Below are 16,069 nucleotides of genomic sequence, written 5' to 3' on the forward strand. Positions count from 1 at the left end.
ATATGGTTAGTGTTTGTTCTGGTAGGAGAATACTTAATCAAATCAGTATCTCTTATTTAGAGTAAACTGCAATAGTATCATTTAAAATTTTTAAGTAGAAACATTTATTGAAAACAGAATTTGTAATCAGCATAAGGAATCAGGTTCTTGAGAAAAATAAACAGTTTTGTGCTTATTCAAATCATTAACATAAAAACTTAAAAGTTTATGTTTTAAAGATAAAAAACTTTAAACAGGACTGCTTTTAAAAAATTGCATGCGTAGTTGCATTTGAAAGTGCACAAAATTAAAGACAAATTTTAGCTCACTTAAAAATAAATTAATCAAGTTTATACTTCCTTGAGTTTAACTTTTAATTTAGAGATTCTTTATTAAATGAAATTATACTTGTATATATTGTTATGTACGAATACAAGACAAACAATACTGCATAATATCTAATGTAATAGTGATGTTGGGAAAAAAATTTTGAGTATTAAAATCAATTCAAAATCCTGGGTTTTCATGACTACTGGAAACACTTGGTACCCTGAAGCCTTAATTCCTTACCCTGTCACACAAGGCCTTAGAACCTGGCTACAGTCTACCACTCACTGAAGTTTCATCATCTTCTACTATCCTCCCATGCTGCTGATACACAGAATTTTATACTGTTCCTTAAAAATTTCATGCTCTTTCATCATAACATCATGGCTTTGTGTGTTGCTAATGTCCTTGATCTCCTTTTCTTCCTGACAAACACCTTCATACTTGAAATATCATTTCATCTAAGAAGCTTTTCTGATTCTCCTGTACAACTACTGGCAACATAGCAGTAAACAAAAACAAACAAGAATTCCTGATTTTGTAAAGCTTACAATCTATTTTTAGTGGACTGTATGTTTTTATGTCAGCCTCCCCAACTTTTCAAATCTAAGAACCATATACCTCTTATCTTTGAATCCCTAGTGCCAGGTACATATCTACTCAATAAATCTTTACTGAACATCTATATTTGGGCAGGAATCCAACACAATCATTAAAAAAAACACAAAACATGTTTCAGACTGTGAAGATATATAGAGAAGAAAATGAAAACTAACTGAACCAAAAACTAAATGTATTTCATGGTTTATAACTGGAAAAAGATAATCATGAATTTTCCAAAAAATTTTATGAATATTGGCAAAATGAAGAATTCTTTAAGAGTAGTGTATAGGTAAATTTGTGCAGCAAAATGTGAAAGGTTGGAATATGTTAAGATAATGGCAACAATTTGCCTTCAGTGTGTGGCTTGCCATGTTATACATTAAAGATAAGTGTATCTTAAAATTGAACTTATATACAAAATGCCAGGATGCCAGGATCTGGCCCTATTTGAGTTTTCCTACTAGCTGCTGGTTCTTACAAAAGTGACCAACGATTTTATAACCCAATTTGAAATAAAAGTTATGTTGACTTCAAGATAATAACTCTTTAAAAGTTGTTAGAGCAAAGACAAAATACACAGGCAAAACTTAACGTACCATTTACACAGAAGGTAAAATACCTTCTGTAGTTATAACTGCATATGACTTTTAAAGATATTTTTTAAAAAACTGAATTAAATCAAGTTTTAGATTCCACTTAAATTATAAATTTTTAATTTTTTTTCCTTGGGGATAATTTCTTGTAGATAACAATTTCTTCTGCTCCTTTTTTCCTACAACCTATCTGAAGGAACACCTTAAGCATTTCCCTTGGAACTTTTTCTGTATTTGCAATGCCATAAGTTTGTGTTATGATCTGGAATGAATTCTTCAAAAATGTACTCCTCCTTTTGTTACAAAACTGTGGATCTTAACGCATACCTGGAAGTCCATCAAGTGCCTCACAGTTGTGCAATATTCACCATAGAAAATTATTTACAATGAATTAGCTAAGGCAACGAATACTGAGATATTTTGGGATTTACTAATCTAAACTCTTAGGTCAAAAATCTCTGTATAGCTACTGACATTCTTTTATTAATGCATACATTCCTAAATCACATGCATTGTTGACCTTAAATCTGTAATACGCTTTATGTACATAAAAGGGCAGCATGGAAAATATACCATCAGAGAGTAAAAACAGATTTTCAAACTCATGAGCATGCCAGTTCTTGAAGGATTCCTATCTTTGCTCCTCTCAAAAAAATAAAACAAAACAAACAAAAAAGAAAAATAAATGAGCTCCACATAAATTCACCTTGGGCCATACATACTATTCAAAAACTGTAGACTTCACTTCATAGTTCCCATACAGCATAAGAAATTCATGGACAGCAAATATGACAGATTACTAAAAGCACATAAATATACAAAACAAACATGAGGAAGGCAACTCTGGCATTTTCTTTTTTCCAAAATATTACACACACTTCTCCCTACTTATAACGAAGTACAATTCACTTTATGTATACATTCCTATCTATTGTCAAAAATAACTTTTGAAGTCCTAAAATTTAGGTCCATTATTATAATAAACTAAGCAAAAATCTGAAAACAAAAGCAGTGATATATTTGCTCCAAAAGTTGGATACCAGTTCCTAAATCATAACTGCAAACAAGCTACATTGCTTCTCATGAATACGTTCTTAAATAACTCCTATATTCAATGCAACCTCTTTTAATATTTGTGGGCCCACACAAAACCTTAGATATGCTCTCCAAACAAATTTTAAAAATTAAATTCTTAAATTAAGTTAAATATTAATAACAGAATTTCTGTTAATAAATCTATACTGAGTATTTGGGGATAAAAGGACTGTCATGTTAAATACTTCTTAAATACAGGCACGTTGCCCTTATTAAATAAAAAATAATTGTTAAATCCTCTTACAATTTCTATCTGAAAATTCTAAAAAGCAACCAGTAAAATAAGTCTGGATATTATATGACAAAATTATTACTTTACAAATGTTAACATACACTAAATACTAGCATCGCATAAATTATAAGGTCACTAGTATAAACAAAGCTGTTTAGGTTAGTCTGAAAAAGTCACACATTCTACCACTCTATTGGGTAATTCAAAGTCATGAGAAAGAATATCACAATTTTAACAAGAAAGGAACCAGGTTTATTACTAAAGGGAATACTGTGTAAAAGAGAAATATAAATTAAAGTCAGAAATATTATTAATATGATTTATTTTTCTGAATGCAAGTCATAAAATAATTAAAAGAGTTGGACAATGATACAAACTTTAAAAACTAAAATTATCACAGGTAAATCTGTGGTTATTTCAAATGTCTAAACTAGTTTCTGTTCCAAAAGAATATGTACATTTTTAAAAGAATACACATTTTTGTAAAAGCAGTTTTAGGTTTACAGAAAAATTAAGTGGCAAGAACACAGAGTTCCCACATACCCTTTACCGCTCCCCACCAGTTTCCATGATTATACACATCTTGAATGGCATGGTATATTTGCTACAATTACTGAGCAAATGTTGATACAGTACCGTTAACTAAAGTCCACAGTTTTATTACAACAGAGGATCACTCTTTCTTTTGTACATCTTATGGGTCTTGACAAATGTGTAATGACACATATGCATCATTACAGTATCATACAGAATAGTTTATGCCTCTAAATATTCTCCATGCTCCACTTACTCATCCTTCCTCACCCCTACCCCCACCCCTAGCCCCTGGCAACCAGTGATCTTTTTACTGTTCCCATAGTTTTTACCTTTCCAGAATGTCATATAATTAGAATCATAAAGTATGTAGCCATTTCAATTAGTTTCTTTTACTCAGCAATATCCATTCAGTGTTCCTTCATATTTTTTCACAGACTGATAACTCATTTCTTTTTATCACTGAATAAAATTCCATCGTGTAGATGTACCACAGTTTGTCCATTTATCTAACGAAGGACATCTTGGCAATTATGAATAAAGCTGCTATAAATTATGTGCAGATGTTTTTGAGAACATATTTTCAACTCATCTAGGTAAATACCAAGGAGAGTTGTGGCCAGATCCTATGGTAAGAATATGTTTTGTTTTGAAAAAAACTACATGTCTTCCAAAGTGACCAATGAGAGTTCCTCTTGCTACATATCCTTGCCATTATTTGGTGGTGTCAGTGTCTCATTTTAATATGCAATTCCCTAATGACATAATGTTGTGCATCTTTTCATATTCTTATTTGCCACCTATATATTTTCTGTGGTGAGGTGTCTGTTCAGATCTTTTGCTCACTTTTCAATGGTGTTGTTTTCTTCCTGTTGAGTTTTAAGAATTTTTTCGTATATTTAGGAACCAGTCCTTTCAGATAAGTGTTTTGCAGAGGTCTTCTCCCAGTCTGTGGCTTGTCCTTTCATTCTCTTAATCTTTGCCTTTGGCAAAGCAGAAGTTTTTCGTTTTAATCAAGTCCAACTCAGCAATTTTTTCCCTTTCATGGATTCTATTTTTGGTGTATCTTAAAACTATTGCCAAACCCAAGGTGTCCTAGGTTTTCTTCTATGTTATCTTTCTGGTGTTTTATACTTTGGTGTTTTACACTTAGGTCTGTGATACATTTTGAGCTGATTTTTTGTGAAAGGTGTAAGGACTGTGTCTAGATTTTTTTTTTTTTTTTTAAATGTGGATGTAGCACCATCTGTTGAAAAGACCCTCCTTTTGCCATTGAATAGCCTTTGTTCTTTTGTCAAATATCAGTGGACCCTAGTTATGTGGGTCTATTTCTGGAATCTCTATTTTGTTCTATTGATCCACTTGTCTTTTCTCTTACCCATACCAACCTGACTTGATTACTGTACCTTTACAGTTATGTTCGGAAGTCAGGTTCTGTCACTCTTCTAAATTCATTCTTCTTCAATATGTGTTGACTATTCTGGGTCGTCTGTCTTTCTACACAAACTTTAGAATCAATTTGTTGATATCCACAAAATAGAATAAAAATTTGGCATGGTGTTGAATCTATAGATCAAGTTGGGAAGAACTGATATCTCGCCAATATTGAGTTTTTTAATCCATGTACACAGAATATCTCTCCATTTATTTAGTTTGTCTTTGATTTTTTTTCATCAGAAGTTTTCCTCATATAGATCTTCTACATATTGTATTTATATCTAATTGTTCTGGAGATCTTTGGTGCTAGTGTAAATGATGCTGTGCTTTTAATTTCAAATTTCAATTGGTCATTGCTGATATTTAGGAAGCAAATGACTTCTGTATATTAATCCAATATCCTGCAACCTTGCTATAATTGCTTTTTAGTTCTTGGAGGTTTTTTCAGATTCTCTACATAAATAATCATGTCATTTACAAAGATAGTTCATTTATTCCTTCCCAATCTGTACACCTTTTATCTTACTGCATTAAGGACACTAAATAGGAATAGTGAGAGTGAACATCCTTGCCTTGTTGCTGATGTTAGCAGAAAAGAATTTAGTTTCTCACCATTAAGCATGATGTGAAAGAGGTTTTTTACAGATTTATCAAGTTGAGGAAGTTCTCTATTGTTACGTTTGCTTAGAGTTTTTATCTTGAATGGATGTTGGATTTTGACAAATGCTTTTTTGGCATGTACTGATCTGATCATATGGTTTTTCTTCTTTTGCCTGTTGAGATGGATTGCATTAGGATAATTCTGGCCTCATAGAAAGAATTAGGAAGTATTCCATCTACTTTTACTTTTTGGGAGAAATTGTAAAGAATTGTTCATTTCTTCTTTATATGTTTGGTAGAATTCACAGTGAACCCATCTGGGCCTGATGCTTCATGTTTTGGAAGGTTATCAGTTATTGGCTCAATTTCATTAATAGACATTAATAGATAATATCTATTGAGATTATATATTATTTCTCCTCGCATGAGTTTTGGTAGATTGTATCTTTCATGTAATTGGTCCATTTTATCTAGGTTATCAAACTTATAGTCACAGTTATTCATAAAATTCCTTTATTATCTTTTTAATGTTTATGGTATCAGTAGTAATGGCTCCCCTTTCATTTCTGATATTGATAGTTGGTAACTTCTCTCTTTTTTCTTAGTTAACTTAGCTAGAGGTTTACTGGTTTTGTTGATCTTTTCAAAGAACCAGCTTTTAGTTTTGTTTTTTCTCTAGTCATTTTCTGTTTTCAACTTTACTGATTTCTGTTTTAATTCTTATTTCTTTTCTTCTGTTTAGTTTGGATTTAACTTGCTCTTTTTTTCTTTTATCTAGTTTCCTAAGGTGGTAGCTTAGATTATTAATTCTAGATCTTTCTTCATTTGTAATATATGCTTTCAATGCTATGAATTTCTCTCTAAGCACTGCTTTTGCTGTATCCCACAAATTTTGATAAGTTGCATTTTCATTTTCATTTAGTTAAAAATACTCCAAAGTTTCTCCTGAAATTTTCTCTTTGACCCATGTGTGAGAAACTAGATTCTTTTCTGCTAATTTCCAATTACTTTGGAGTTTTCCAACTACCTGTTATTGATTTCTAGTTAAATCCAGGGGGTCAGAGTATATTTTGTATGGTTTCTATTCCTTTGAATTTGTTAAGGGATATCTTATGAGCCAGAATGTGGTTTCCCTTGCTGGATATTCCATTTGCACTTGAAAAGAACGCGTAATCTGTTACTGTTAGATGAAGCAATCCACAGAAGTCAATTGGGTCCAGTTGACTGATGGTGCTATTCAATTCAACTATGTCCTCACTGATTTTTCTTTTTTCTTTTAAAGATGACCAGTAAGGGGATCTCAACCCTTGGCTTGGTGTTGTCAGCACCACGCTCCGCCAGTGAGCAAACTGGCCATCCCTATATAGGATCCGAACCTGTGGCCTTGGTGTTATCAGCACCGCACTCTACCGAGTGAGCCACGGGCCAGCCTAGAGCAAACAATTTTTACTGGTTATCCCAATATTTAAAAATAGTAAATCTGTATATTTTAAGTGGATTTCTTGTAGACAACATGTAAATGTACTCCAAAAAGTTCATGGAAAGACTCATATTATCTTCTAATTCTATTTTTCCACAATCTCTGAAGTACCCTCATATAGCTGAGTCTTGCTCTTTTTATCCATTAAGATAGTCTCTCTTAATTGGTGTATTTAGACCACTGATGTTTACAGTGATTATTGATATAGCTATATTGACATTATAACACATTTGCTATTGTTTTCTATTCACTGCCCTTGCTCTTTATTTTTTTTATATTCCACCCTTTTCTGCCTTCTCTGGTTTTAATTGTGCATTTCATATAATTCTTTTTTTCCTTCTCTCATAGCATATAAATTATATTACTTTTTAAAAAACCTTTCTTAGTGCTTACACCTCAGTATGCAATATAAATTTATAACTAATCCAAGTCTTTTTTCAAATAGCACTGTACCACTTCTCAGGTATTGCAAGTAATTTACAAGAGTGTATTCCTAATTCCTTCTTCCCATCCCTTATTATACTGCTGTCAGTCATTATACTTACACCTACGTTATAATCACCTAATAGACAGTGTTTTTTGGTTTGTTAAGTCATTAGCTGTTAAGATTAAGAAAAATAAAAGATTTTATTTTACCTTAATTCATTCATTCTCTAACATTCTTCCTTTATTTATGTAGATCCAAGTTTCTGTCCTTTATTACTTTCATTCCTAATAATTTCCTAATAATTTCTTCTAACATTTCTTGCAAGGCAAGTGTTCTGTGACAAATTCCCTCAATCACTGTCTAAGAATGTCTTTATTTCTTCTTCACCTTTGAAGGATAATTTTGCTGGCAACAGAATTTTAGTTTGGTAGACTTTTTTCCTCTTACCACTTTAGTAAATGAAGTATAACAGGCTGGAAAGTAAAGAATAAAGGAGAATGGAATAAAGTGAGACTGGAAAGGTGGGTAGGGGTCAAATCCTGAAGAGCCTTATAAACCATGTTGAGATTTTTCAATTTTAACCCAAGAGCAAAAAAAGTCACTAAAAGATGTAAACAAAGAAGTTACATCCATCAGATTTTTCTTTTCTTTTTTCTTTTTTTTTTTTAGCATCCATAATTATGGGGTTTCACTGTATTTATGCAGTCTTTGAATCTAAAGAGCACTTAATATATTTCAGATTGTAATATATTTACATCATTCTTGGCATTGCCATCCACTTGCTGGTTTGAGATACGGAGGTCAAATTCATTTTTTTTTTTTTTTTTTTTTTTTTTTTTTGCATCCCTTTTTTTTTTTTTTTTTTTTTTAGGTAGAAAATGGATCTGGAGGCAGTGGAGGACTGATGCAAGGAACAAGTTAGGACCCTCTTGCAGCAATATAGGCATGATGGTGTACTGGACCAAGGTAACTACAGTAGAAATGGAGAGTAGTGAAGAAATGTGATAGATACTCAAGGTATAATCAACAGTACAGGATGATTCAGTCAGATTTCTGGGTACAGGAGAAAGAGAACAGTTGAAGCCCGACTCCCAGATTTCTAGCTTAGGCAACTTTGTTACTCTCTTTAACTCAACTGTTAAGTCCTTCATTCATGGTCCGGCTTTAAATTAATGGAGCAAACCACTTCAGGTTTCATTTGCTTCTGCTTAAATTAACAGCGTGCAACATTACCAAATTAATCTCTAAAAACAGTTTTTATCAGTTTATACCTCTGCTAAAAGACAAGGCCAAATCTAAAATTCTTTGTGTTTACAGGATTATCCAGTAGTTCTTTTCTGGCTTTTACATACATAGAAAAAGAGAATGGTGAGAAATTATACTAGAAACATCCATTAAAGTAAATCAGAATTGGTCCCAATGTTAGAGTAAGGCATATGAATATAAATCTGTCAGTCTGGGAAGGCCATAAACTTTTTGAGGAGATAGGGAATAAACTGCACTTTAGACTAAAGATTAATTTGACAGCAGTGTATGAAATAGATGAGAGCAGCCTCTCTTTAATTCACTTGGGTAAATACCTAGGAGTGGAACTGCTAGGGCACATAACTGTATGTTTAACATCTGGAGGAAGTGACAAGCTGTTTTCCAAAGTGGCTATACCATTTTACATTCCACTAGCAATGTTTTTTTAGCATCCAATTTCTCTAGGATGCTAGAGAAAACTAGCATTCCAATTTCTAGGATTCCAAAAAAACTAGCATTCCAAAAAACTAGGATTCCAATTTCTCTACATCCTCACCAACATTTGTTACTGTACATCATTTTGATGGACAACAGCCATCCTAATGGATGTATGTAAAGTGGTATCTCTTTGTGGTTCTCATTTGCATTTCCCTGCTGGATAGTGCTGTTGAGCATGCACTTACTGGCCATTTGTGTATTTTCTTTGGAGAAAAGTCCATTCAAATCCTTTGCCCATTTTTAATTGGGTTTTCTTTTTCCTGCATTATTTTAAAGTCTCAAGTGAATTTTGTAGTATCACCAGCTCCCTGCCCCACCCTGAATAAGACAAAGATTTTAGAACACTTATATTCTTACCAAATTCCTCCTGAATTAAATGCTATGAATGACCAGTATTTTAATTCTACCCTTTAACTCCAGAATGATAATTATTATTATTGTATTCAGGTAATATTTATTTAGATTTACGTACACATTTACCAATTTCTTTGATCACTTATTTCTTCTTGTATCTTCTCTAATCCTGCGGTTATTTTTCTCTTCCCTGACAAATTCTATAGAAGTTCCTTTTGTGAAGGTCAGTCAGTAGTAAATTCACTTACTATCAGTTTTCAACCCTCATTCTTGAAGGTAAGTTTGCTCAGTACACAATTCTATAATGACTGTTATTTTTCCTTAGCACTTTGATGACAGTATCCCACTGTCTTGTCTTCCACTGTTGGTGCTGAGAACACCGTTTTCACCATAACTGTCATTCTACTGCAGGTGATCTACTTTTTCTCTCTGCAAGTTTTAAGCTCTTTTCATTGCCTTTCCATTCTGCAGTGTCACTGCAATGCATTTAGGTATGGGTTTCTACTTATTTATTCTACTTGGTATATTATGTGCTTCTGTCTCTATAGACTCCTATCTTCCACCAATTATCTGTTACTCCTGAAATATTGCCTCTCCTTCATTCTCTCCTGGAATTCCAATTAGATACATTAGAACCTCCCACCCTATACTACATATTTCTTAACCTCTCCTTCATATTTCCCATTTCCTTGTCTTGGGTAATTTCTTCAAGTCTCTAAGTCACTGATTCTCTCTTTAGTTATACCTTGTCTGTTGTTTACTCTATGCACTGAAATTTTTTTCTTTAATCAATTATATTTTATTTCAAAAAGTTCTCTTTCTTATAGCTAATCATTTTTATGAGTCTATTATTTTTTCTTTAAGCATCTCAAACATGGTTATTTTACAGTCTGAAAAATTATATTCCCATATTAAGGATTAAAGTCTGTTAGCAAAAAGAAAAGAGATTTAGATCCCTAACTCATTAACACAGTTTGTTTTCTTGTTTATTGAATAATCTTTGTGAGCTACTGTTCGGCTGATTTTGAGCTGCTGAATTCTGGAGGCCCAACTGTGACTATACCCCTCCAGAAGTAACTCGCATTTTCAGGTACCAACTGCCAAGAAGCATTATCAACCAGAAATCAACTTTTCCCTTGTCAAGACCCTCAGTTTAATATGGAAGTCTTCAGCTCAGCCTTACAACCTAGAAGCTTGCCCAGCAGGTGTTAGCCTGGATCCCAGAAATAATTAACAGCAATTTGCTTCAGGGGCATCCCACTTTTCCAGTGTGTTTACTGGTTATTAATCCATTTTTCAGGGAAGTGGGGTAAGGAAGGAGAGTCTTAAGAGATTTTTCTTACTTTTTGTAAACCCAGCAGGACAACAAAAACAGAGCAAGGAATCTAATAGCTCCAATTAGATTGGAATATCAAGTTCACTATTCTGCTGGCAGTACAGGTCATCTAATGATTTTTTTAAAAAAACTTCTTCCTTCCCAACTTTTTATTAAGAAACATTTCAAACATACAGAAAAAGTGAAAAGACTACTACAATGTACACATGTATACCTGTACCTGCATTCAACAACTCTTAACATTTTGCCATATTTGCTTTATTTTTCATGTGTACATATGTTTTTGCTGAAGTATGTATAATTAAATTACAGATACCATGACTCTTCATCCCCTAAATATTTCGGGATTCATCTACAGGTAAGATCATCTTCCTGTATAACCAATACCATTAAAACATTTAGAAAATAAACGAAAATTCCATAATTCCATCTAATATCCAGTCCATATTCAGAGTTACCAAATCATCCCCAAAATGATCTTTATAACTTTTTTTCAAACCAGAATTTGATCAAGGTTCACGCACTTCACTTCACTTGGTCTTTGTCTCTTTAATCTAAAACAGACCCTACTCCTAACTTTTTAAAAATGATATTGTGAGCAACACCGAGGGGTGCGATCCCGTTGCCGGTCCCCGGTCCGGTACGGGGGCAACACTGAGGGTTGCGATCCGTTGCCGGACACGGAAAAAGACAAAAAGACAAAAAGACAAAAAGACAAAAAGACAAAAAGACAAAAAGACAAAAAGACAAAAAGACAAAAAGACAAAAAGACAAAAAGACAAAAAGACAAAAAGACAAAAAGACAAAAAGACAAAAAGACAAAAAGACAAAAAGACAAAAAGACAAAAAGACAAAAAGACAAAAAGACAAAAAGACAAAAAGACAAAAAGACAAAAAGACAAAAAGACAAAAAGACAAAAAGACAAAAAGACAAAAAGACAAAAAGACAAAAAGACAAAAAGACAAAAAGACAAAAAGACAAAAAGACAAAAAGACAAAAAGACCCGTTGCCGGACACGGAAAAAGACAAAAAGACAAAAAGACAAAAAGACAAAAAGACAAAAAGACAAAACAAAAAAAAAAAGATATTGTCTTTTAGAAGAGTCTAGTCCAATCATCATAAAATGTACTACATTCTAGTTTTCTTTAATTGTTTCCTCATGGAGTCATTTAACTTGTTCTATCTCCTATGTGTACTAAAAACTGGAGGATAGGTATATAGGCTTGACTAGGTGATGGCCCTTTGTAAGTGTAAATACTCTGTGAGATAATCCTTGACAACAAATGAATATCCTCTTCCCAAGCAATCTTTTGTCTAATGGTTTTAGCATCTACTGATGATCCTTGCTTAAATCTATTAAGGTTACAAAACAGAGATTTTTCCAATTCCCTCATTAATTCTATATTTATTGGCTTAAACTTTTTGGTAAAGAAGAGCTTTAATTCCACCTTTCCTTGCCACCACACACACACTTTTTTGATTATCATTACGGGCTAATGAAATTTTGATGCTTTGACCAGTTGGGAAGGCCTCAAGTGGCTTTTAAACTTAGTCAAAGATGATAAGTCACTTCAGAGAGAGGTGGGACATGATGATGGACACAGAAAGGGACCAGAGCAAGGAATGGACAGCTAAGTACAGGGAAGAGCATCAGTTGGACAGTGTGCAAGGGCAGTAGGATCCAGGTGATGCTGTGGAGCATGAAACCAAGCAGGGTGGTGTAGAGGAGAAAGAGCCATTTGGCTTCAGCCACTTCCACGTCTCCAACATCAGGATCAGCCAGAAGGAATTCTCCCTTGAGACAGAAAGAATCTGCTCAGCCATGAGCACTTCCCAGCAATATCCCTCCACATGCTCTTGCCCTACCCCAGCCCTACCACTGCTGCAGTTGCCTGTGCCATTGTCTACTGCCAGAGTTGTAGCCCTTCTCCCCACAAAGGAGTTGATCCTACAAAGCACATCCTACTGCACAGCTCACACCAACGCCCATGCAGCCCCATCCTCCCAGCAGCCCACATGGCCTCAGTTGCCCAAGTGATCCCTACCATCCAACTGCCTGCATGGCTCAACCTGCCTGCACGGGCCCAGCCATCCATCCACCTGCACAGCCTCAGACATCCTGTGCCCAAGTGGTCATAGCTGCTACAGTTGCCTACATGGTCCCACCTGCACATGTGAACCAAACTGTCCAGCTGGCCTGTCACCGACACAGCTCCACCCACCCAGGTGGGCCCAGCCACACACATGACCCCAACCACAGAGATACCTGCCAGCACCCCCAGAACTACTGAGTCTACCCAGAACTAATGAGTATACCCAGAACAACTGAATCTACCTGCAACCACTAATACTGCTGAGTCCCCTCAGAACCAAAACTAAAACACCCCACCCAATGGGCGATATACAACAAATCTATAAATATGAAAAAGAAAGAAAATATGACACCACCAAAGGAACAGTATAATTCTCAAATGCCAGACCCCAAACAGCAGAAAACTCTTGGAATGTCTAAAAAGGAATTCCAAGTAACAATCTGCAGAAACTCAGTGAGATATGAAAAGACTCAGACAATACAACGAAATGATAAAAACAATCGAGGACATGAAGGAGGAAATTTACAAAGAGATAAATACCATAAAAAAGAATGTAGCCAAACTCCTGGAAAGGAAAGACTCATTCAATGAAATAAAAACTATAATTTAGAGTATAAGCAGCAGACTAAAACAAGCAGAAGGAAGAATTTCTGATCTCAAATACAGTCTTTTCGAAATTACCCAAGACAACAAAAGTAAATAAATAAAAATTTAAAAAATGAAGAAAATCTAATAGAGCTAGTAGACAACCTTAAGTACACAAACATCTAAATCAGGGGTGTTCTGGAAGGGGTAGAGAAAGTAATAGGCATTGAAAACATATTCAATGAAATAATAGGGAAAAACTTCCCAGGTATTGGTAGAGATAAGGACTTCCACATCCAAGAGGCCCAAAGACCTCCAAACAGATTCAATCCAAAAAGATCCTCTCTGAGAAACACATTATAGTCAAACTGTCAAAACTCAAAGGCAAAGAGAGAATCCTAAAAATAGCAAGAGAAAAGCATCAAGTCACCTATAAGGGAATACCCATCAGACTACCAGCAGATTTCTCAGCACAAACCCTACAGGCCAGAAGAGAATGGGATCATATATTCAAAGCACTAAAAAAAAAAAAAAGCTGCCAGCCAAGAATACTATACTCAGCAAGGCTACCCTTCAGAAATGAAGGGTTAACAGTATATTTCCCAGACAAACAAAAGGTATGAGAGTTCACCACCATATGACCAGCTCCACAAGAAATCCTGAAGGGAGTCCTGCACTTGAAACCCAAAAAACAATAATCACCCCCATGAATACACAAGAAAGAACAAACACCTCTAGTAAAGCAGATATGCAAATGAGAAAGAGAAAGAAACTATACCATACCACCTCAAAAAACCAATGAACACTGAAGACAACAAAAGGGAAAAAAAAGAACAAAAGATATTTGACTCAACCACACAAAAACCAATTAAATGACAGAAGTAAGACAATATCTTACAATAACAATTCTAAACATAAATGGATTAAATTTTCACTCAAATGACACAAACTGATAGATTGGATTAAAAAGCTAGACCCAACTATATGCTGTCTACAGGACACTCACCTTACATGTAAAGACACACACAAATAGTGAAGGGATGGAAAAAGATACACCACGCAAACGGAAACCAAAAACGAGTAGGAGTACCTATTCTTATATCAGATAAAATAGACTTCAAATCAAAAACCATAAAAAGAGATGAAGAAGGCTATTATATAATGATAAAGGGATCCAACTAGCAAAAAGACATAATAATCATAAACATATTTGCACCCAACACCTGAGCCCCCAGATAAATAAAGCAAACAGTATTAGAACTAAAGAAAGAGATAGATACCAAAACGGTAACAGTTGAGGACCTGAATACCCCTCTCTCAGCACTGGACAGATCATCTAGGCAACAAATGACAGAAACACACAGGATTTAAACTACACATTAGACCAACTGGATTTGGAAGACATCTACAGGACATTCCATCCACAACTACAGAATATACATTCTTCATCAGCACATGGAACATTCTCCAGGACAGACCACATGTGAGGTCACTAGTTAAGTTTAAACAAATTTAAAAAAACCTCACATCATTTCAAATATCCATGCAGACCATTATAGGTTAAAATCAGAAGTCAATAACGAGTGAAACTCTGGAAACTATACAAACACATGCAAATTAAACAACATGATTCTGAATGATCTATGGGTCCATGAAGAAATTAAACAAGAAATCAAAGAATTTCTTGAAACTAACAAAAATAAACACACCATACCAAAACCTGTGGGATACATCAACAAAAGTACTAAGAGGGAAGTATATTGGAATAAATGCTTACATCAAAAGAATAGAAAGATTTCAAATAAACAACCTAACACTAAACCTCAAAGAACTAGAAAAACAAGAACGCAATCCCCAAATTAATAGACAGAAAGAAATAATTATGATCAGAGTGGAATTAAATGAAATAGAGACCCAAAAAACAATACAAAAGACCAATGAAACCAAAAGTTAGTTTTTTGAGAAGATAAACAAAATAGACAAACCATTAACTAGGCTAGCTAAGAAAATAAGAGAGAAGACACAAATAACAAAAATCAGATATGAAAGAGGACACATCACAACCAATACCACAGAAATATGAAGACTCACTAGAGACTATTATAAACAACTATACACCAAGTTTGAAAACCTGGAGGAAATGGATAAATTTCTAGACACACACAAACTACCAAGACTGAATCAAGAAAAAAATAGAAGACCTGAACAGACCAATAACAAGCAACAAGACTAAAGCAGTAATAAGCAGTCTCCCAACAAAGAAAAGCCCAGGACTGGATGGCTTTACTGTTGAATTCTACCAAACTTTTAAAAAAAAATTTTTTTTCTATCAAACCTTTAAAGAGGAATTAACAGCAATACTCTTCAAACTATTCCAAAAAACTGAAAGAGAGGACATTCTCCCAAACTCATTTTATTAGCCAGCATCACCCTGATACCAAAACCAGTCAAAGACACAACAAAAAAAGAAAACTACAGGCCAGTATCTCTGATGAACATATTTGTGAAAATCCTCAACCAAATAAAAGGAAACAGAATACAGCAACACATCAAAAAAATTATACACCATGATCAAGTAGGATTCATCCCAGGTATGCGAGGATGGTTCAATATACACAAGTCAATAAATGTGATACATGACATCAACCAA

The 16,069-nt window shown here is 34.2% G+C and overlaps 1 protein-coding gene across 8 annotated transcripts in view; it reads right to left on the reverse strand.

Annotated features, from left to right (window-relative positions):
- The window catches only part of RALGAPA1 (Ral GTPase activating protein, alpha subunit 1 (catalytic)), a 252,183-nt gene that overhangs the window by 143,322 nt on the left and 92,792 nt on the right, over positions 1-16,069 (reverse strand). The gene's annotated exons all lie outside the window — the stretch shown is intronic.

This window comes from Galeopterus variegatus, unplaced genomic scaffold (assembly GCF_000696425.1).
Source record: "Galeopterus variegatus unplaced genomic scaffold, G_variegatus-3.0.2 Scaffold54, whole genome shotgun sequence".
Taxonomy (NCBI): Eukaryota; Metazoa; Chordata; class Mammalia; order Dermoptera; family Cynocephalidae; genus Galeopterus; species Galeopterus variegatus.